The 20,826-nt window shown below is 55.5% G+C and overlaps 1 long non-coding RNA gene across 3 annotated transcripts; it reads right to left on the reverse strand.

Moving 5' to 3' along the window:
* Positions 1-3,798: 3,798 nt before the first annotated feature.
* Positions 3,799-20,008, reverse strand: LOC123859868 (uncharacterized). Of its 3 annotated transcripts, XR_006794587.3 has the most exons (4): positions 19,926-20,008; positions 18,874-19,075; positions 9,103-9,221; positions 3,799-5,363 (listed from the first exon to the last, which is right to left on the reverse strand). It is a non-coding gene; the product is annotated as an uncharacterized LOC123859868 (long non-coding RNA). The 3 variants fall into 3 exon arrangements; XR_006794588.3 differs by lacking the exon at positions 9,103-9,221 and having other exon boundaries at positions 3,800-5,363; XR_010411036.1 differs by lacking the exons at positions 3,799-5,363; positions 9,103-9,221 and adding an exon at positions 11,019-11,087.
* Positions 20,009-20,826: the final 818 nt, after the last annotated feature.

Genomic DNA, 20,826 nt, shown 5'->3' on the forward strand with positions numbered 1-20,826 from the left:
CTCTAAGCCACCCTTATTCTCTTCCCGCACCTGGTCCCCTTACTTCCCCCTCACCCACGCACTCTTTTCAGCCTTGCAAGCACTGTGCACCTGTGAAAATGGGTGCAGGGGTTTTTGGTGCACCTGGGTGGCTCAGTCGGTTAAGCGTCCGACTCTTGATCTCAGCTCAGGTCTTGATCTCAGGGTTGTGGGTTCGAGCTCTACGCTGGGTGTGGAGCCTACTTTAAAAAAAAATGGGAGGTCCACATCCTGCTGTGGCTCCGCATTGCTCTCAGTGTGGAGCCCAAAGGTACTCAGTGGCCCTTGAGGCCCTCCGTGGTCCGCACACCCCCACCCCCCGCCACCACCTCTGCAGCCGGCCCTCCGCCTTGCTCTCTGCACCTCTGCACTGGCCGTTCCTCTGCCTGGAATGTTCTTCCCCAGCATCTGCTTGGCCCACTTCCTCTCCTCCTTCAAGTCTGCCACCCAGTGTCACCGTATTCCTTTGCTGGGGCTGCACAACAGGGGAGGCTAAGCAGCAGACATTTACCATCTCCTGGTTCCGGAGGCTGCAAGCCCGAGGTCAAGGTGCTGCCAGGGTTGGCTCCTTGTGCAGCAGCGAGGACAATCTGTCCCAGCCTCTCCCCTCTCCTGGTGGGTGCCCGGCAACCTCTGGTGTCCTTTGGCTTGGAGATTCGTCACCCCCATGTCTGTCTTCATCCTCCCATGGCACTCGCCCTGCGGGGGCCTGTCTCAGGATTGCCCTTCCTGTGAGGACACCAGTCAGAGTGGATTGAGGACCTCCTTTTAACGTCATCCCCACTGTAAAGAGCCTCTCTCCAAACAAGGTCACCTTCTGAGGTACTGAGGGGGTTAGGACTCCACCATGAATATGAATGTGGGGGAGACACAACTCAATCCGTAGCAGTCAGCTTGTCAACGAGGCATAGCCTTCCCTCCTGATTTAAAACCGCAGAACCGGCCTTACCCTCGGATCCCCAGCCGCTCAAACCCCTGGTTCGACTTGGATCATGAAAAATGGAGTTTTTTTCCTCCAGGTTTTCATTGCTTTTAGCGAGTTTCCATCCTCAATCAAACTAAAACAAACATTGCCCATGTCTCTCAGGGCACTCTTCCCCTACCCGGAGCCCCTCACACCCCCAGTCCTGTGCCGGCCTCCTCCCCGTGCCCTGTGCCCGGCCCCGCCTCTGTGGACCCTGCAGAAGGGTGAGTCCCTGCAGAGTGGGAAGGGTCCGAGGTGGGAAGAACAATGGCTTCAGAAGAGGCCACTCATGGACAGGGAGGACCCCCAACTTCAGCACAAATGCAGAGACACCCACCCTGCGCTCGATCAACCTCACAAAGCTCTTCCTCCTTAAACAACGAGACAGAGTTGACCTGATGAAAATACCTTAATTCCCTGGCTGGGAGTGAGAGATGGAGTTTCCCTACTGTCGTCAGAGCTATTTTGAAATCCTTCCGGCCTCGGCCTTCAGTCTGCACCTGGGAAAGCACTGCCTGACCACCGGGCATTCTCACGGAGAGCGGGCCCAGTGCGCCAGCAGCATCTTCTCTGGGCACCGTGGGGTCTCCCCTCTGGCTCTGCTGTGGCCTGGCTGCCCCCTTGAGCCCCTGTTCGGGCCCATTAGGGGACCAACCTGCTTTCGTCTGCTCAGCACCTCATCGCCGGAGTCTTTATGAAGTCCTGTTGGTTCCTCCGATTGTACTCACTGGGCAGGGGTGAGGCTCTGGTTCTGCGTGAGGAGCCACGGTGGGCGGGGAGGCCGCATGCCCAGGCCTCAGTCCCCAGGGAACATGGGAGAAAGAGAGAAGTCAAACCACAGACATAGTACAAATCATGTTCGAGGGCTTCCTTCTGCTTCCCCAGATCAGCACCCCCCAAACGGTCTGAGAACCTGCTCACCTCCACCCCTGCTAGCAGGGAGGCTGCCCTCAGCCCCCCACCAGGCTCCCCGCTCCCTCCCTGCCCCCAGAGTCTGCTGTTCTCTGCTCAGCAGCCCAGGGGTCAGACCATCTCCCTCCCCCGGGAGAACACTCCAGACACAGGTGGCTTTACCTGAGGCTAAAGCAAACTGCAGCTTCAGAGATGCTCACCCTCCACACCCCTCTGAGGTCCTGGTCGGGCCCCAAGCAATGTGGTTCGTAAGCATGGTCAATTCAAAGATGAATTAGGATTATAACTGTCAGGAAAGCTGACTGTGCCCTGAAAGCTTACTGCGGGTATATAAAGAATTGTGACAGGTTCCCCAGATTTGACAAGAATCCTGAAAATGTGCATGACATAATCCATAGTGAGATGCGAAGGTGAGAAAAACTTTAACTCTGTAAGCATAGAAAGCCATTATGCTCAGACTGCAGGAGGCAAACCTGATTTAACTTTCTAGTCTCTCCACAGAAAATATTACAAAATCATTGTCTTATGAAGATGGGAATAAAGCGAAAGCAGCCCAAACAAGTCGGGGGGAAAGAAAGCTGTGAGGGCGGGTCAGGATGCTAAGTAAAAAATACAGGGGGATTTTCCTACATTTTGTGATATTTTCGGTAATAGTCGGCTTTTTGAAATCTGCAATTTATTGTGATTTCTTTTCTCATTCTAAATAGACATTAAATTGCATAGCGAATTTTGATTCCTAATTCTATATACCCTTTTCTTAAAGAGGATGCCCTGAATGGTATAATTTTCAGACCCATGATGCCACTGCCTTCCAGGGCTTCCCACCATACTTGAGATAAAACATAATCTCCTCCCCATGGTCTGCAAGACCTCTCTGATCCCTCCCTGCCCACTGACTCCCCCCAGCCCTCACCCCGATGCAGACAAGTCTATCTTCTCCCCTTCCTCAAACTGTTGAGCTTGGTCCCACTTGGTGAATTTGCATTTGTTGTATTACTTGCCTGGAAAATTCTTTCCCAAATTTTCCTTTCTGGTCATTCAGAGCTCAGCTCAAGGCCCCCTCCTCTGAGAAGGCCTCTGGGATAATCCTACCCTTTTCCACCCACCCCAAGGCCCACCCCAGTCACTGTTCTACCCCTCAGCTTTGTTTATTTATCTGAATGTATAACATTCTCTCTTCTGTACCTGTCCCCTCCCTCTCCCCTGGGAGTCAGGACCCCAGCAGCCCTGGGAGGGCTGGGGCTGTGCTTTTCTTGTCGTCACTGTGTCTTCAGCTCCTACAACAGTGCCCAGCACACAGTTAACACTATGAGTGAATAGACTGTTGGTTGTAGTTTGAATTGACAGCTTTCTGGAAGGTGCGTTGGCAATATGCCCTGAGAGCCTTAAAGTGTGCAAACCCAGAGATCTTACTTCTAGAAATTACTCCCAAAGCAATCATCAGGGAGGTACACAGAAGGGGAGGTTAGCTGAGTGGTTAAGAGCATGGGCTTTATATCATCAATCAGATCTGAATTTTTGTCTCCACTCTACCAATTATACAGCTGCCGTGTGACCCTGAGCAAGTTCCTATCATCTCTGTGCCCTGGTCTCGTCATCTGTAAATGGGGATTGTTATTGTACCTGCTGGAGAGGGAAACCTGAGGCCCACGTGAGGTTGCTCATGGAATGTGCTTAGCACAGAGACAGGTGTATGAAAAAGCTCAGTATATGTTGATTATTACCGTATTCCGTGATGCTCGTTATAATGTTGTTTGTAATGGGATACAATCTGAAAAAGTTTAAATATCTACCCATAGGGGATTATTTATATAAGTAGCATTACATCTTTAGAGTAAATTATACATCTATGAAGAGCCCGTTTCTAAAGAATATTTAATAATGCTAGTAAAAGCTCACAGGATGAGATTAGGTTGAAAAAAAAAAGGCAGGGTAAAAAACAAATAAAATGTGATGCTACTTTTGTTATATAAATATATGCTGATGTTTATTTGAGTGTGCAGACGGATGTGTATCCTTCAAGGAAATGCAGCAAAATCTTAAAAGGCCATCTGTAGGTAATGGAATTACAGTAACTTTAATCTCCTTCCATTCGTATTATACTTTGAAAAGAATTAATCAGTGGAGGAATAATGTTATTTTAAACATGTCCACAGTGTGTTCAGCCAACTCACAGCATGACCTGACCAAAGCAACCATTCGTGGATGCCAGATGGTGGGTTCTACTCGTTACCTCTCCCTGTACCCAGGCACCTCGCCACGTGACTCTGGTTTTCTCTCACAAAAGACAAAGTGAACCTCCGGACCTCTTGACATTGGACTTGGCCCGTCACTTCTTTCATCCTGTGAAATGTGGGCAGGGGTGCCTCTGCCTTTGTCATGGGAAGATGCTGCTTATAGCCCAAACCTGCAGCTTAGAACTTCCCAGCTAACCTGCAAATGTATGAGAGACACAGGCTTCTTATTGTATGTCACTCAGATTTGTGGTTGTTTGTTACACAGCAATTGCTGACTGATGTAGTGTGATGGGGAAGCTTCACATGCACTCAATCAAGAGGATGTCCTTATTAGCTCAGGAAGGCATAACTGGACTGCCAAAATCAAAGACCTTTTCAATCAACAGCTAACTCTCAAGGATCTCAAAGGCAAAAGAAATCCTGACCTTCTGCCAGTGATTTCAGCTCTTGTTTAGACACCGTTAATGTCCAATATTTAAAGCCACAAAAGGTCATGATCTCCTTGTCCTTAGATATCATCCAGTCCTGTGGGCAACACAATGCTAACCCTCATGTTAAGAATATTTTCTTTCTCTCAGAAAAATTATACATGTTCATTATAGATAGTATAGATAAATAAAAAGGAAGAGAGAAAAACCACTCATAATGCCACCACCAAAAATAACTTCTGTCAAACATGTGTTTATATGTTTGTATTTTTCCTACAAAAGGGAGGGCATACTACACACTCTGTTCTAGAATTTTCTGATTATATTACTTCCATGTGACAAAATTTTCCCTTGCCTTTCATATGTTCTACACAATGATTCTCAGTTGTTGGATCATTGCCACTACTTTCCCACTGAATTGATGAACCATACATAATGTTACCCAATTCCTGTGGCGACACATGATTATATCATGTGATTATATCCAGTGTTAGCTATCATAAGCACATCCTACATGAAAAAGCTCTCCATGTACATCTGTAAGTTTCCAAGGGTCAAATTCCTAGAGGTGGGATTTGGGGGTTGGGGTTACACATATTTATGAGGTGTCCCATCTTCGAGTGTCATTGTCCTCATCCATCTGATGGCAGGGATTTGAGATCAGTGAACTGTATGATCATCTTCCCTAGTCATGGGCTTCCTGTTGAGTCCAAACACCCCTGGGAAGAAAGTACCCCTGGCACCAACATCATTCAAAGTACCTTAGCTTGACCACATGAGATCTTCCCAGCAGAGGAGCAGGACCTGAAGAGAAGAGGGAAAGGCAAGTTATGAGGGCATCAAAGATCTCACTTCACCCTCAAGTGACCCCACGTGGTATATCCTCTTGCTACAGTCTTATTTGACAAATAAAGAAACTAATCCCAAGGGGACCCTGAGGCCAACTGTGCATCTTAACCAACTTCACAACCAAGAGCCCTGGAGCTGTGGCTCTCTACCCCCCACCCATGATTCTGGCAGGGAGACAGAGACAATGATCATCTGAGCCTCCCTTCCCCTGACTCAGGTGAACCTTTGTCCCTGGTTCACCGGCCAGTCCTATGACTCTGCCTCATTCTGGTGTGACATGTAGATGGAAGAGCCTGGGGCCCTGCTGCACACTCAGGAGCCTGGGTTCTGCTATTAACCCGCTGGGTCTCCTGGCACATTAGTTCACCTTTCCCGGGTGTCCGAGACCATCCACCTGTTCACCAAATATGGTTCTTCTTCTCCCTGGGCACGCAGCAAGACTCCATCTCCAGCCCCCTCTGCAGGTAGGCGGGACCACATGATTATATCCCAGACAACAGAACGTAAGCCGAAGTGACATATGTCACATCCACTTCAGGCCTTTGAGGCCCTCCCATGAGTTCCTTACCTTTTTGCCTACCTGATGCATCAGAGGACCACCTGCCCTCTGCTCCTTGCCATGCGGGCCTTTCCTGCCCAGCAGCTGGCTTCCTTGAAGTATGCAAACCAAGCAGACACTAGGAGAGCGGGTTAGCAAGACAGAAACTGCGTACTGATCGGTGGGTGTCTCCCAGGAGAAGCTATCTCGGACCCAGCGTCCTGCCATTGTGTGGCGCCCATCAAAAGCACTTGTTTTGCAGTTTCCATACAACTTTTGTTGCATTGGAGCCGTTCTACATTTTGGGGTTGGTTAGTTAAGAGCATTTAGCACAACCTTAGGTAATACTCAGAATCCACTGGGTATTGACTTTGTGCAGGACCCTATGCTCCACATGTCATATACATCTAGCTTGCAACCCCCACGATAGACTATAACACTGCATATTTCCAGAGCAGCAAATGACCCAGGATTCAAGCTCGTGTCTTTAGGATCCTGACCCCACAGTGGCACAGATTTCAGGTTCTGGAGGTCCTGACACTCCAGGATCCTGCTGTTGCGTGAGGACCACCAGGTGAGCAGAGAGGCAAAGAATGACAGGCCAGACACCAGGCCCTCACCTCCCAGAAGGGCTTGGCTTATCTCTGCCTCAGTTTCCTCCTCTGTCCAATGGGGGTTGCACTCCTACCACATGGGGTCTTTCAGGGGTGAAATGGGATCCTGATCATAAGGCAGTGAGAGCAGCTCTCGGGTATGGCGCCCATTGCATCCTTCCCTGAAGCAGGTGCCCACCGGCCCTCCCCTGGCATGGCCAGGCTTTTCCCACGCCAGTCCTCTTGCCTCTCCTGACTCATCTTGAAGGAGAGGCTTCCTGCCCCTCCGCCGGAGCGCTCCGAAGCTCTGCTTTGCTGGGGGGACTGGGAGGCCTTCACTGCTCCTCGCAGTTCTCAGGAAGTGGAGGCTCTCCTAATTATTTATCAGGCAGACTTTCTCCATCAAAGGGCCTGAAATTCTGAAAACTTTTCCCTCGGTCGCCTGCTGGGAGAGTCTCAGGGTCTCACCAATCTAGTGAGCCCAGGAGAGACATGAGCATCTGCTGCTCCCAAAGGGATCAAGCCTGGCTTGGTTGATCTAAAATAGGAGAGGAAAGCTGACCTGGTTCAGGGCTGGTTATTTGGGGTGGGCTTTCCAGGGCTGCCACCCTAGGGTGCAGGAGCAGCGGGAGGTCCCCTGGATGGTTGGGGTGAGGACAGGAAACCAAAAACAGATGCAGCCAAATAGAGCAGTCTGTCCACTGGCATCCCATGAGCGCCCAGGTGGGCCTTCCTGGCTTGCAACATTCTGCAGCTGGAAGGGGCCTGGGGCCTGGGAGCTACGGGGCCACACGGCCTCGAGGACCGTAACTTGCTTGCTGCTTACACAGTGGTGTCCTTGTCTGAGGAGAGAGCCCCATCCCCACACATTCATCCCAGGACACCCCCAGCCTCACATGGAAGCCCTCCAGCCATGATGCTAGCTGCTTCGCCATGTTGTGTGCCCGCCCAGGTCTGGAACCTTTCTGCCTGTGTCTCTCGTGGCTCTTCCCACCTGTGACCCCGTCAGCACTCATCCGCGTCACGCAGGTTTCACCTCCTGGCTGAAGTCCTCTCTGCTCCCACCAGGTGGAGCTAACCGCTCCATCATCCCTGCTCCCACGGCAATGCCCCACAGATGCCCTTGCCTGGTGCCTGGCTGGCCATCTGTCTGATATTCCAACGTCCTACTCCTCCTTCTTCAGGCCTCAGCTCGAAGGTGGAAAAGGCTCAAAGACCAGGGCGCCTGGGTGGCTCAGTCGTTAAGCATCTGCCTTCGGCTCAGGTCATGATCCCAGGGTCCTGGGATCAAGCCCTGCATCAGGCTCCCTGCTTGACGGGAAGCCTGCTTCTCCCTCTCCCACTCCCCCTGCTTGTGTTCCTGCTGTCACTATCTCTCTCTGTCAAATAAATAAATAAAATCTTAAAAAAAAAAAAAAGGCTCAAAGACCTTCACTGGCGTGCTGCCTCCCCCCAACCCCCCCCCCGACCCCCAGGCACACTGCCCTCCCCGCCCAGAGCCGGGCTCCACACGTCACCCTGTGGTACTTTCTCCCCAGTGCCTCTCCCGCCTGGCGCACCCCGTCCCACATTGCTCACTTGTCCTTCCCGCCTCCGTGCTCCAGACACAGGCTCCTCTCTGTTCACCGTGCACCCCAAGGCCCCACGCAGGCCCGCGCACAGTAGGGCCTCAGTGAGCCTGGTGGCAGGAGCCGACCCGAGCTGGCCCTTCTCTGGCGTCACACTGTTTCTCCCCGGGGACCGACCCTGTCCAGAGCGGCGTGGCCCCTCAGCCCCTCCTCGGCTCTCCTCTGCAGCAGGAGGCGGCCCGGAGCCCACAGGCCCGTGGCAGGGGCCTCCCCCGCCGTGTTTTATGGCTCCTCTCTGGGCCCCTAATAGCAGCCACATTTTGAGAGTTTGGAGGAGCGTGAAGGCCAGTCAAGTGGAGAAATCACGTCTCGTAAATGGGCCAAACGTGGATTTACACAACGGCCTGTGACAAATGCATCTTCAGGGGGCGATCTGGCAGGAAACATCCCTTTTTCCAAAGGACGCCCAGGCCCTGGGAGAAATAATGGGGTCTTTTTTAGGATTCTAATTCTTGCCTGTGCTGACAGGCTGAGGCCCAGCATTGCCTCCCGCTCAGAGCTCCCGTGCACCCCGCGCTGTCTGTCCCCAGGCCTCCCAGGTAAGCATCCTGCTCCCGGGGGGCCCTGCATGTCCAGTGTCTGGCCTCGCGGTTCCTGTCTGCCTCCCTCCTTCCTGCCCACACACGACCTCAGAGGACACAGGGCATGTCTGTCCCTGGGAGCCCGGGCTGCAGACAGCAGGTCCTTGGTCACTGCTGGGTTTTCTCCTGCCTACAGCTCCAGGAGATGGGGGGTTCGGGGGCTCCTGAACACGTCCCACAGCCTCACGAGGCTGGGGTGCAGTGGCTAGGGCTCGGGCTAGAAGCTGTTGTTCAGTAAAGAAAGAAGGGCATCCCTCACCGTCAGGCTGAAAGGGCCTTGGTGGCTCTCCATCCCATGCCTGGACGGCCCAATGGGGGAACAGAGATGGATCGCGGGAAGGCACAGTGACTCACCCCTGCAGGGTCTCTGGGCACAGAGCAGGGGAGGTGGTGAGGTGGGTCTGGCGGGCACACAGGGGACACAGCACACGGAGTCCTCTCCCATCCTGCAGGCAGGGACGAGGAGCTCCATTCTGCAAAGGAGGGAAAGTGACTCAGAGAAAGTGCGGCTCACAGTGGAGCAGCGGGGCTGCCCCAGAGCCTTCCTGCTTCCTCAGCCCGCTCTGCTCCCTCCAGAGAGAAGCTCCAGCACTGTTCACCCCGGGCCGCGGGGTCTGGTTCAGCTCAAAGCGCCGCCGGCGGCAACAGTGAAAGGCGGCTTGCACATTTTCAAGCAGAACAGAACTTGCAGACGCCGAGGCTCTGAGTCTATGAATGAGCCCACCGGAAGCTGAGCCGCCTCCTGCCTCCCTGTGCCGGGAGCGTGCCTGGAGGAGAGCCCCGAGGCTCTTCAAGGCCTGATGGGCAGTGGAGGCCGCTGCATCTCCCAGGAGAGCAGGGGTGACGGGGTAGGGGGGTATGGGAAACAGGGGCGCCCCGAGACACAGCGGAGCGCCCACCTCGCAGAGCCTAGCGGGTGCTGGACCCAGGGCCCCCCCGTTCCAGGGAGCAGGCTGGAGCAGACCCCCTTCTAGGAGAGCCCCTGCCGCAGCTGTTCCCTGCACCCGATGGAGCCAGAGGGACACTAAGTACTAGGACTGTTTGAAACAGTCATATGCTAGGTCCCATCCGAGGGCCTCCCTGAGGTTCCCGAGAGCCACTGGAGGGTCTCCGACAGGACGCCAGCATCACTGGAGAGCCCCAAGCTGACTGAGGCCTGGACACATGGGTTTCTGTCCATCCCATCGCTGGGTGCCCTCGGGACAGCCACTGCTCCTCTCTGATGACCCCCGAACAAGCCCTCCCTGGGCCCCCACTTGGAGCCAGGCCTGTGTTAGACTCAGAGGAGGAGAGAGAACCCGGTTAGCTTGGTCCCTGCCTGTGGGGACGGAAGCAGAGATGTCACAATGCTGCTGGGGCTGGGGGTTTATTCAACCGTAGACGTAGTGACTCACCCCATTGCAAAAGCCAACCCTCGGCTGCCTCTTGGGCCGGGCCCGGGGTGCACACTCTGGGGGCATTCACCCTTGGGGCTACCTCAGGATCCCAGACCTGGGCAAGAGGGGAAGCAGGTACCCAAGGTGGGCTCAAGGCCATCTGGGCAGAGAATCCCAGGGTCTCAGAGCAAAGTCTAGAGGAGTCCCACAGTCCCCTTTCCCTTGGTCCTGCAGAGTCACCGTTGGTGGGTGGAGAGCAGTGGAGGAGACCCCAGGGGAGGCAGGTCCTCTGTAGCATAGGGGTCTCTCATGACCTGGTTTAAGGGCCATTCTGCCCTAAATGTTTGTCACCCCCTGCCCTAAGCTGGAAGACCCTGACCAGCCTGCAGGGTGGGCGCCCCTCACCCCCACCCCGAGCTGCCCTCCCCCACACGCATCCTCCCGTCCTCCACTTGTTCCCACCGAGTCTGCTTGCCCTGCCCGCCCCTTGGCCCATGTCCCAGCCACCTGTCCCCCCCAACTTGGCTCCACTTAGCCTGGCGTGCTATTCAGGAACCTGATCGAATCCGCTACACACGTGTTTTCACTGTGTGCCAACCCCTCACCTCTCCTGTGCCACTTACAACAGAGAAAAGGGGAGAGGAAAAAAAAACAAAACACTTGGGCTTCCCGAGATAGATGGTGTCTCAGACACCAAGTGTTGAAAGCACTTCATCTCCTGCCTACACTATGAAGCTGCTGATGGGTCAGACCGCCCTTATCTTCATGAGGTGAAGTCTCTCCACACAGAGAGACGGGGGGGGGGGGGGGCTCCCTTCCCCACCTGCTCGACTTCCTGGCATGCGGGCTGCAGGATCAAGTGCTCCTGTCCCCAGGGTGCAGGGACTCCACCCCACCCAGTCCTGTGACACCTCCCAGGCTCCGCTGGAACAAGAGGTGATGGATTTTGCAGAGCTGTTCTGCCTGGTAGGGGAAGGAAGGGAAGGCAGCTCAGACGAGGGTGGATCAGGGATGCATCCCTGTGCTGGCGACACCCCAAAGCAGTCCCTCAGCTGTGCCTCTTCCTCGCTCTGTGCACCTCCCATCAGGCTGCCTCCTGCCTGAAGCTGGGTCTGTCGTGGGGCCTCACAGAAGGGATGTGATAAGAGTATTAAGGGTGCAGGCTCGCGGGATTCAAATTCTGGCTTGATGGCTTCCTTGCTGTGCGTCTTGGGCAAGGCACTTCCCAGCCCGGGCCTCAGCTTTCTGGCACAGACAGGGACACCAGTTTGAAGACGGAATGAGAAATGCCCGGAAAATGGACAACACAGTCCCCGAGGTGCAGCAGGTACTGGACACAGGTCGGCTGTCATCTGTCATCTGTCACTGTCCAGGTCAGTATCGGGATCAGCACTGATGCACCGGGGCCCCACGAGGAGCTCTCCGGGGAGCACGGGTCACCCTCCCCACCCCACGCACTTCAGCCCCCCGTCCACACGGCTGCTGTGGCCAGCACAAGGCCGGGCACCCCGATGGGCCCCTCTTGCAGGCAGAGGCAGCATGGAGGATGAATGCGGGGGAGCTGGGCCCAGCTCGCGGGAGGCCGCACTGAGCAGGTGCATTTCGGTGACAACCAGGACAACCTGGTTGTCCCTGAAGCGCAGAAGCTTGTGAAAGCACCAGCTACCAGCCAGTCAGGGAGTGAGGGGGCACGTCTCCTGCCGGGCTCGGGGCTGCCGGGGTGACCGCCGATGCTTAGAGGGGAAGACTGAAACTGGGTGGGACAGGGAGCCTCTGTTCTCACAGGCCTGGGTTCCAGGAGTGACAGGTCCTCAAGGCTCGCTCTGCCACTTGCAATTGAGCACAGGGGGGATCAGAGGGGTTGGGGTGGCCCCTGGGGAGCCCACAGCGAGCCAGCCTCAGCTCCGTGGTTCCAACGCCCAGGCCAGGGCTTCTACTCTGCCACCCCCCCTGCAGGGAGTGACTATCCTCCCCCAGGGCCCCCCCCCGAGCTGGGGTCTCCCAGGGGACCCACGCAGCCGTCCTCTTGAAGTCTCATCATTTTCTGGCCTTCCAGGCCCTTCCACCAAGTCCCTCTTTTCCAGCCAGCCCCAGGTCCTGATGTGAAGTCCTTCTTTGGAGCTGTCTTTGTGGGCATCCTGAAGTCTGTTTCATTAAAACAGTGGGGCTGGGGAAAGGGAAGCTGCAGCAGCATCCGCTCCCGAAACTGCTCCCACCAGCCCCGGGCTGGGTAAGATTTACCTGCACTCGCCTGAGACGCTCCCCACGCCAACGACAGGAGTGCCACTGCCCATGGTGACTTGCATTAGGTTCTTGGCACATCTCCCCATGGTAAACCCACGGAGCTTAGGGTGAAGCAGAATGTAGGCGATAGGGAGGAATGTGTGGCTTGTATTCAAGCAATTGTTTAAGTTTTAGATTTTCCTGTTCTTTGTGGAGTTTTGGATGAAATGTATATCCTGGCTGGACCTTCTGCTTCAGCGCTCACATAAGGTTGCAATCAGGTTGTCGACTGAGGCCAGGAAGTTGTCTGAAGGCTCGACCAGGGAAAGACCTGCTCCCGAGCTCATGCGAGGTGGTTGGCAGGACGGTTCCTTGAGGGCTCGTGGACCGCGGGCCTCGGGTCCGGCTGTGGGTGGCTGGTGGCTGGAGGCAGCCTTCAGTCCCTTGCCACGGGGGTGTTTCCCACACGGCAGTTTATGTATCAAGGTGTGCAAGCCAAGAAAGCGATAGGAAGAGTTGACCAGCAAGACAGAAGTCACGATCTTTTGTAACCAAAACACGGAAGTACCATCCCATCACCTTTGCTGTATTCTAGTGGTTCGAAACAAGTCACAGGTCCTGCCTGCCCTGCCATCCCAGAAGGGTCCCTGCCCCAGGATAATTCATTAAAGCTCTTAACACCATGGGCGCCGGCCTCCCATCACATCCCATCCAACCCCGCCCCCTCCCTGCCCTCATTCACTCCATCATTCATTCAGCGAGTGTTTACGGACACCTGTTCTGTGCCAGGCCCTGCGCTGGGCACTGGGAACAGGGGACTCAGCCCGAGGCAGCCCCCAGTCTGGTGCGGGGAGGTAGGAACTCACAGGAATGACATCCCTCCCAGCCACTCTGGCCACTCCAGCTCTTGGCAAAATGCAGACATGCATGACAACCTGGTTGCCTAGCCAGCCCTGGGCAAAGCAGGGCCTCCTTCTCAGAGAACAAGTCATTCCGAGACCTCCCTCCTCTCTCTCCCCACTCCCTCAAAACTTTCTTTAAAAACCACAGAAGAAACTTTATTTATCCTGGGGCTTTGGGGCTGGGAACAGAGGCAGATGGCTCCAGAATTAGCAGCTCAGCAGACACAGAAGGTTCCAACATAGTCAGCTCGGAACAGCCCAGAACGACTTCCTTCCCCAGCCGAGTGTGGGGAGCAGCATGGGCAGCCCTTCCGGGGTCACTACCCCTTTCTTCCTGCCCTTCTGACCCAGCATCACGTCGGCCAGAGGCAGAGAGAGGGCTCGGAGCCCAGGGAATCAAAGTGACAGGAGTCATCCATCGTCACCAGAGGGGCAGAGACAGCTGCTGCCCACCAGTTCACACCCCCTTTCATAGGGCAAGGCTGGTGCTGGGCGGTGGCTGCCCAGCCTCCCCCTGCCACCCCATGCATCCAGGTGGGGCCAGTTGGCACCTGTGGTCAATGGAATATGGCTGGAGATGATGTGGTTCCCCTCTGGGCTGAGCTGGAGAATCACTTGGTGACCTGCCTCTCACTCACTGCCCTTCCCTGGGAGCCCTGGAAGCCCCGTGTGTAGATGACGTCATCACAGATGAAGAAGCCTGGGTCTCTGCATCCTCGCTCAGAGGAAGCGCCTCCCCGGAGGAGCTCCCCGGACCCGCCACATCCGCTTGGACTTCACATGGAGAGAAACCATCTCTTCCTGGGTGAAGCCACTGGGACGTGGGCCTATTTGTCACAGTACCTTGCCTATCCTGACCGATACAACCCAGGCCTACTCCTCATCCGGCCCTTCATCCAGGCACTGGTCAGGCACCTCTGGGTGCCCCCTCGGGGTGCTGAGCACTGGGGCACAGCCGCGAACGAGGCCCCCAGGCCCCTGCCCTCGAGGAGCTCCTGGGTGCCACTGGGGAGACAGCCAAGCAAAATGAGTAAGCGATAAGAACAAAATATTATGAAGGAAAGAAGCAGGGCGATAAGACAGCAGACACCAGCTTTGGAGGCTGGCGGGACCTGGGGAGGGAGGTCGGGGAGCGCGGAAAGAGGGAGCAGCAGGGCCCGAGAAGCTTCCTACAGAGAGAACTGGCAAGTGCAGCTCCCCTCCCCCACCATGCTGGCCACTATTATGCAAATGACTCCCTTCCATCATCACCACCACCCTGGGGGGCTGTCACTGTCCCCCCCATTTTTCAGGGGAGCTGCAGTGAAGGGGCGAAGGGGCCGGGTCACTGGGGCAGGAAGTATGTTTGCTGTTTTTTGTTTTTCCCGTGTGGAGATGTGTCTCAGAGTCCAAGACGCCCTGGCAAGGTCACGTGTCGCTCCTGCTGGGCTCCCACACCTGTGTCTCGGCCACCTACAGAGCTGGGGCTTCTCACACCCCAGGTGCCCACAGGCCACCTTGGGTGCTTGCTCAAGTGCACAGTCAGATTCGTCACGAACCTGGGGCAGGGCCCGCTCTTCCACAACTGCCCGCCGATGCTGCCGCCACTGGTCAGCCCTGAGGGCAGCAAGTTTCTAGAACAGAGACAGGCTTGGATTTGGACTAGCTGGTCTGGCCTCACAGCCCAGCACTCAGCCTCCAGGCCAAGCCCCTGGAGCTGTTCGAGTCCAGAGAAGGACCGCCTCAGTGGCTTCTTGGAAGAGGCAGGCCTGACCTCAGACCTGGGCCCACAACGGCAGGTGTTACAGGAGCAGGAAGAAGGGGAGGGTACTCGCCATCCAGCACTTCCGGGCTGGCAGGGCCGGAGGTCAGCGAGTCCCAGTGAGCCGTCCAAGGTCATACAGCCTGGTGGAGCGGATACCCAAATGCAGGCTGGGGGCAGGACCTCTCTTCCGGACCAAGGGGCTGGGGTTCTCTCTGACCTGTGAAGCTGGGTGTTTGTGGCTTGGCATGAAATAGGCCTCCTGAGAAACATTTCACCCCAGAAAGCTCTTTTGAGAGCAAACTCCGAAGAACTCTCAGATCTACCTGGGGCGCACAGAGTAACTTGTTCCTGATTGAGCCAAATATCACAGGTCACAGCGGGACCACTTTCAGTGTTTGAGTCTTTCTGCTTCCCTCACCTCTAGTAACCTATGAATCTGCAAGCTTCTCCTCTCCTCCTCGTGCCGTGCAGAAAGCCCCTTTATTTCTCCCGCATGCCCTTCCCTTCCTGCTCCTCCCTCCCTTCTTTCTGCCAGCCAGTGTTTTTGACCCTGCTGTGCCCTGCAGTGTTCTGGGCCCCAAGAAAACAACAGAGAGTGAGACGCAGGAGAAGCCCAGCCCTGCCCGGGAGCCTCCAGCCTGTCAGGGAAGGCAACAGAAGGAGGTGGTTGGGGGGCCTCTGCCTGCCCTCCAGAGACTTATGCTCTCCCAGGACTGTAGGGGTGAGAAGTGGCACATAAATCAACAGTGACAAGCCAGAGACTCCCAGGGTGCAGCAAAAGCACAAAGGGTGTATCACGGAGGGCTTCCCGGAGGAGGAGACACTAGAGCTGAGTGTTAGGATGAATGGGCAGGAGTAGGACAAAGCAATGCCAGGGGATGGCATGTCATGAGGGCCCTCCTGCTGCCAGCAGAGCTGGGTCAGAGCCGGGTGAGCTTTGACACCTAGCCAGGTAGCCCTCTGCCCAGGTAATCCTTCTGCCTCTCTGGGGGAGAAAGGCCTTTCTCCTCCTGCTGCCAGAGGCCTCCCTGAGGCTGCGGGGCTTCCTTCACCCCAACAGTCTCCTGCTCAGGATCCTGGAAGCCCCATGTCATCAGGGCCCTGAGTTTCCCTGCCCGTGGCTTTGCTCACAGCTTTCGAGAGGCAGCAGTGTCATCGAGAAGGGCCCAGACCCGGGCTCAAACCTCACCTCTGCTCTGTAGCTCTGTGACCTGGAGGGAGTCACTGTGTCAGCCTGGTGGGGCCAGCATGGTGGGGGAGGGGGGCTGCACTTGCCAGTTCTCTCTGTAGGAAGCTTCTCGGGCCCTGCTGCTCCCTCTTTCTGTGCTCCCCGACCTCCCTCCCCAGGTCCCGCCAGCCTCCAAAGCTGGTGTCTGCTGTCTTATCACCCTGCTTCTTTCCTTCGTAATATTTTGCTCTTATCTGGGTATCTGAGTCCTGATGCTCTCATCTGGAGATTAGGGCTGACTATAGTGACGGCCACCTGCTGGTGGACCGATGGCAGAAATGCCCCACCTGTCCACCCTTCCACACTCTTTGTAATGTGACTCGAGAAATGGGACTTCTTTCCTACCCCTTAGATACGTGCTGCCCTGTGACTTGCTTTGGCCAATGAATGTGTTGCATGGGATAGCGTGCTGACTTGAATCCTGTGCCTCAAGCAGCTTTGTTGTACTTCTGTTCATGTCCCTGGAAATCGGAAACCTCCATTTGAAGGAGTCCAGACCAGCCTGCTGGAGAATCAAAGACCACATCAGGCCTCCAAACAGGCACAAAAGCCAGCCAGCATCAGCAAAGCCAACCCACAGCTGAGCTGCCAGCTCACTGCACAAGCCTGAAAGAGCTTGGCCAGGCCAGTGGGACTATCCAGCCAACCAGAGGACGCGTGAACTAAATGAATACACATTGACTTAAACTCCTAGCATTTGTGGTTGTTCCACACCATCACTGTGGGCACGCACGGCTAGCATTCACTCCGTTCAGTTATCGTGAAGAGGACATAAGCTAGTAGATATAAAAGGCTTGGGGCCTGTGCCTGGCACCCAGGAAGCCCTAAGTGGGCATTAGCTAGCATTATTGCTCCAGGCCTGCCTGGTCCTAAGGGGGAGCTCTTCCCTATCACCCAAGTCAAGGTCTGGATGGACAATATCCTCAAAGCTTGTGCATCACCAGCAGCATAGACACCGTGGTGCTGCTACTCGAGGCTGTGTGACCTTGGCAAAGTGTCTTCACCTCTCTGAATTTCTACTTACTCCTTTGCAGAGCAGGCAGGGGGCTGTCCTCCCAGCAAGTACTGACAGAGGATGCAAGGTGCAGGGATTCGGGAGCCCCCACGCCCCCCAGGGAGAGAACCATTTAGGGACTGCACAGGGAAGGCAAGGGACACCCAGGTCTGATGTCTCTGGATCATATATGACACGGCTCTACCCTATGTCCTTCACCACACTCCTTAATGACCTTGGGGTCGTAGGGTTTCTCTTGCCAGTATCCAAATGGTCCTGGCCGGTCTTCTCTTTCTCACCTGATAAGATGGAAACTGACTATCTCACAGGTACTGGCCCTTCCTGAAACATTAGGAAAATATGTGTCCCTTCCCTTGTAAGATCCTTGAGGACCGTGACTTTCTTCTCATTCATCCTCCTACCCCCTCAACGAATACAGGGCCAGGCAGAGAGATGGTGCTCGGTAAATGTATGACAAATGACTGAACAAATGCCATGCAGACGGGGATGTTCATTTTTCCCACATCCCCCTTCCTCTTTTGGAAGCCATCGCTCAACCTCCAAGCTGAGGTGAAAGCTCCCAGCTCCAGTCATACTGTTCCAATACCTCCCCCATCACAGCTCACCTTGCTTCAGCCAGAGGGTTAAACTGGAAACATAGATCTGACCACCCTATTTCCTGCCTTTGCCCTCTATTTAAAATACTCCACTGGTCCCTGCTGTTGGGATCAAGACCCAAATCCTGAAAGTGGCATTCGAGACCCTCCCCCAGTCTTGCCCCTGTCCCCTCTCCAGGCCCCCACTCACTTTTTGCCCTCCAGCCACACGGTCTTGGAGTTCTTTGTGATCGCCAAGAGCCCTCCTGCCACTGGGCCTTTGCATGTGCTGTTGCCTGGTCTGAACACTCTTCCTCAGCCCCAAGCTCATCTGCTAACTCTTTATTCTCCAGATCACAGCTAGATGGTCACCTCCTCTGGGAAAAACTTGAAATCTTCCATTATATGCTTCACAGCCCTTGTGACTTTACACTCCTTTGTGTTATTCTAGTTAGTGTCTGTCTCCCCCTTCACACTGTGAGTTCCACCGAGCCAAGACCATGACAGTTTTGCTTACTTTGATTCTTTTCACACAATAGCTGTCACGTAGTAGGTGCTCAACAAATATGTTAAATAAATTAATGCCTGCTGTGGTCTGGAAGATCTCAGAGGGTCTCCCGGGTGGGAACATCTTGGGCACAGGGCTGGTAGTGGGGGCAGGCAAGACAGGTGTCTGGGACACAATATTTAAGGAGATGCTCTGTCAGCCCCAAATGCCTGGTGCCAACCTCAGGGTCTGCATTTAATTGGCATCATTAAATGCTACATGGAGGGAGAGCAGGCTGACAAGAAGAAAAGCGGACTTGAGATTTCACAGAATCACTGACTCAGCTTCCGAGCTGACGTCTGGAAAGCTCACCTGTGCACAGAATGGATCCGCCTCCCGCCAACGCAGGCATCTAGCTCCAAAAATAGTACCAAGAATATTTCGCAGCAGCAGAGCTGATGCGTGGTTTCCTGCCCGCGGGCGGCGTCGCCCTTCTGCAGGCTCAGTACCGGGAAAGGGGCGTCCACGGCCGAGCAGGGAGGGCAGCCGACTGTGGACGTAACGGGGGTTCTTACCTTCCGGGGCGCTGCTCACTCGGGGGATTTGCAGGGAATCTCCGGCGAGGAGACACTTCAGGGCACGGGGTCTGCCCCGTGTGTGGGGCTCACTGGCTGATGGGATGTGGGCTGATGGCCGCATCGCGACGCCTGTGAGACCGCGGTCCCCTCACAGCAGACGGGCAAGGACACTGCTCTCCTCGCGGCCATTCAGGAGCGCCTGGGACAGAAGCCAAGGGAACAGAAGTGCCCAGAAGCTCCTGCTCGCCCTGCTTACCTCCCCCTGCCTGGGAGCCGCCTCCACCCCGGGGCAGGACACAGCTCCCCCTGCTCTGGGGAGAGGGTCCCAGGGCCCCTGCCCTAGGAAGACCCTGAACCTCCTCATGGAGAATTCCAGACCCAGAGGCCTAAAGAACTGGGGGCAGCACACGAGGAGCTGCCCCATCCCCCTGCATGCTCTTCTCCTCTAGTCTCCTTCAGGGCTCAGCCTGGCTCCCCCTCCTCCAGGAAGTCCTCCCTGATGCCTCCAGCCCATGCCGGCCTCTTCCTTTCCTAACTCCTCTCCTGTGCTCTGTGGGGCAGGGTGGGGTGGGGGAAGGAGCCTGGGCCTTAGTGGTGGATGCCTGGGGTTTGGACCTGATATGCCATCTTGAGCTGTGTGACCTAGGCATATCACTTGATGTCTCTGGGACCCCATTTTCTCCATACACAAATATTTAGTTAGCATCTATTATGCACCAGACACTGTGTTTCCTGGTGGTGGCCGTGGAGTAGGGCTGGGACTCACAGGGTTGTGGATAATAGAAACACATCACAAACTGGTTGAGACAGGACTTGAAATGCACTGGCTCATGAAACAGGGATGCCTGGGGGGCTGCCGGCCTCAGGTCTGCCTTGATCCAGGGGCTGAAGCAGTTGTGGCCCTTCTACGCAGAAAGCGTGCTGGTTCTGCAAGTATATATAGTAGGAGCCAAAAGGGTGAGGACATCTACCTGCTGGGGGCTCACATTCTCTCTGCCCCCACCATCCTTCTTTTTCTCTTTCACGCCATCTTTCAGAGATTTGTTTACCTGCGCTGGTTTCATTTTTAGACAGGCTCCTCTCAAAACTGCCACCAGCAACTGCACTCCTACACCCTTAAAGGAAAGGCCTCTTTTACGCTATTTTTAGCAGAAGTCCAAGGCCAAGCTCTGATTGGATTAACTTGGGTCACGTGCCCATCTCTGAGCCAATCCCGAAGTCCAGGGGAATGGAAGTCACTGATTGGCCATGCCCAAATCACATGTTCGCCCCTAGCGCCTGGGCGGTCTCCATGCGGGCCAGAGACTGCGTACTGGCAGGTGAGGGGCGTGGTTTCTAAAGAAGGAGGAGGAGCTCGTGGGGGCGGGGTTGGATTCTGAGCAGGTGCAAACAATCTTAATGTGTAAGGTGAAACTAAATCCTGCCTCTTGCTTGGCCACTGGCCTGAGACAGCCCAACTCAACTGCGCTAATGTGGGGCGACCTTGAGGAACCTCCACGATCAGGACACGGTGCACCTGCGATCTAGCACCCCCTCCAGACTCTGCCCGCCTGGATCCGGTGACCACCCCTGCCTCTGGTCCTCCCAGCAGACCTGGCCTCCGTCTGAGGGGGCCGTGGGTGGGCAGAGCCGCTCTGAAGCTGGCCGTGCCCAGAGCACACACTGACCCGAGCTCCCTCCCTGGCTGTGTGACCTGAGTTGCTCAGCTGCTCTGAGCCTCAGTGTCCTCATCTCTAAAATGGGAACGATTAATGGCCTTGCAGCAGGGGGCGTTGCTGGGAGGGCTGGACAACCTGTGGATCACCTGGCCTCGGACCCAGCACATCCGAGGCACTGTCGCATACAGGAGGTGCTCATGGAGCGGCAGCCTTCAGTCTGCGGCTTTGCCGCCGGCAGCCGGATGGCGTGTGTTGCTGGCAGGTCTGCCTTCCCCATCTGACTGTGGCCTCC

Source organism: Mirounga angustirostris, unplaced genomic scaffold, assembly GCF_029215605.1.
Source record: "Mirounga angustirostris isolate CCGP_5_RB_7025 unplaced genomic scaffold, mMirAng1.0.hap1 SCAF_4, whole genome shotgun sequence".
NCBI lineage: Eukaryota > Metazoa > Chordata > Mammalia > Carnivora > Phocidae > Mirounga > Mirounga angustirostris.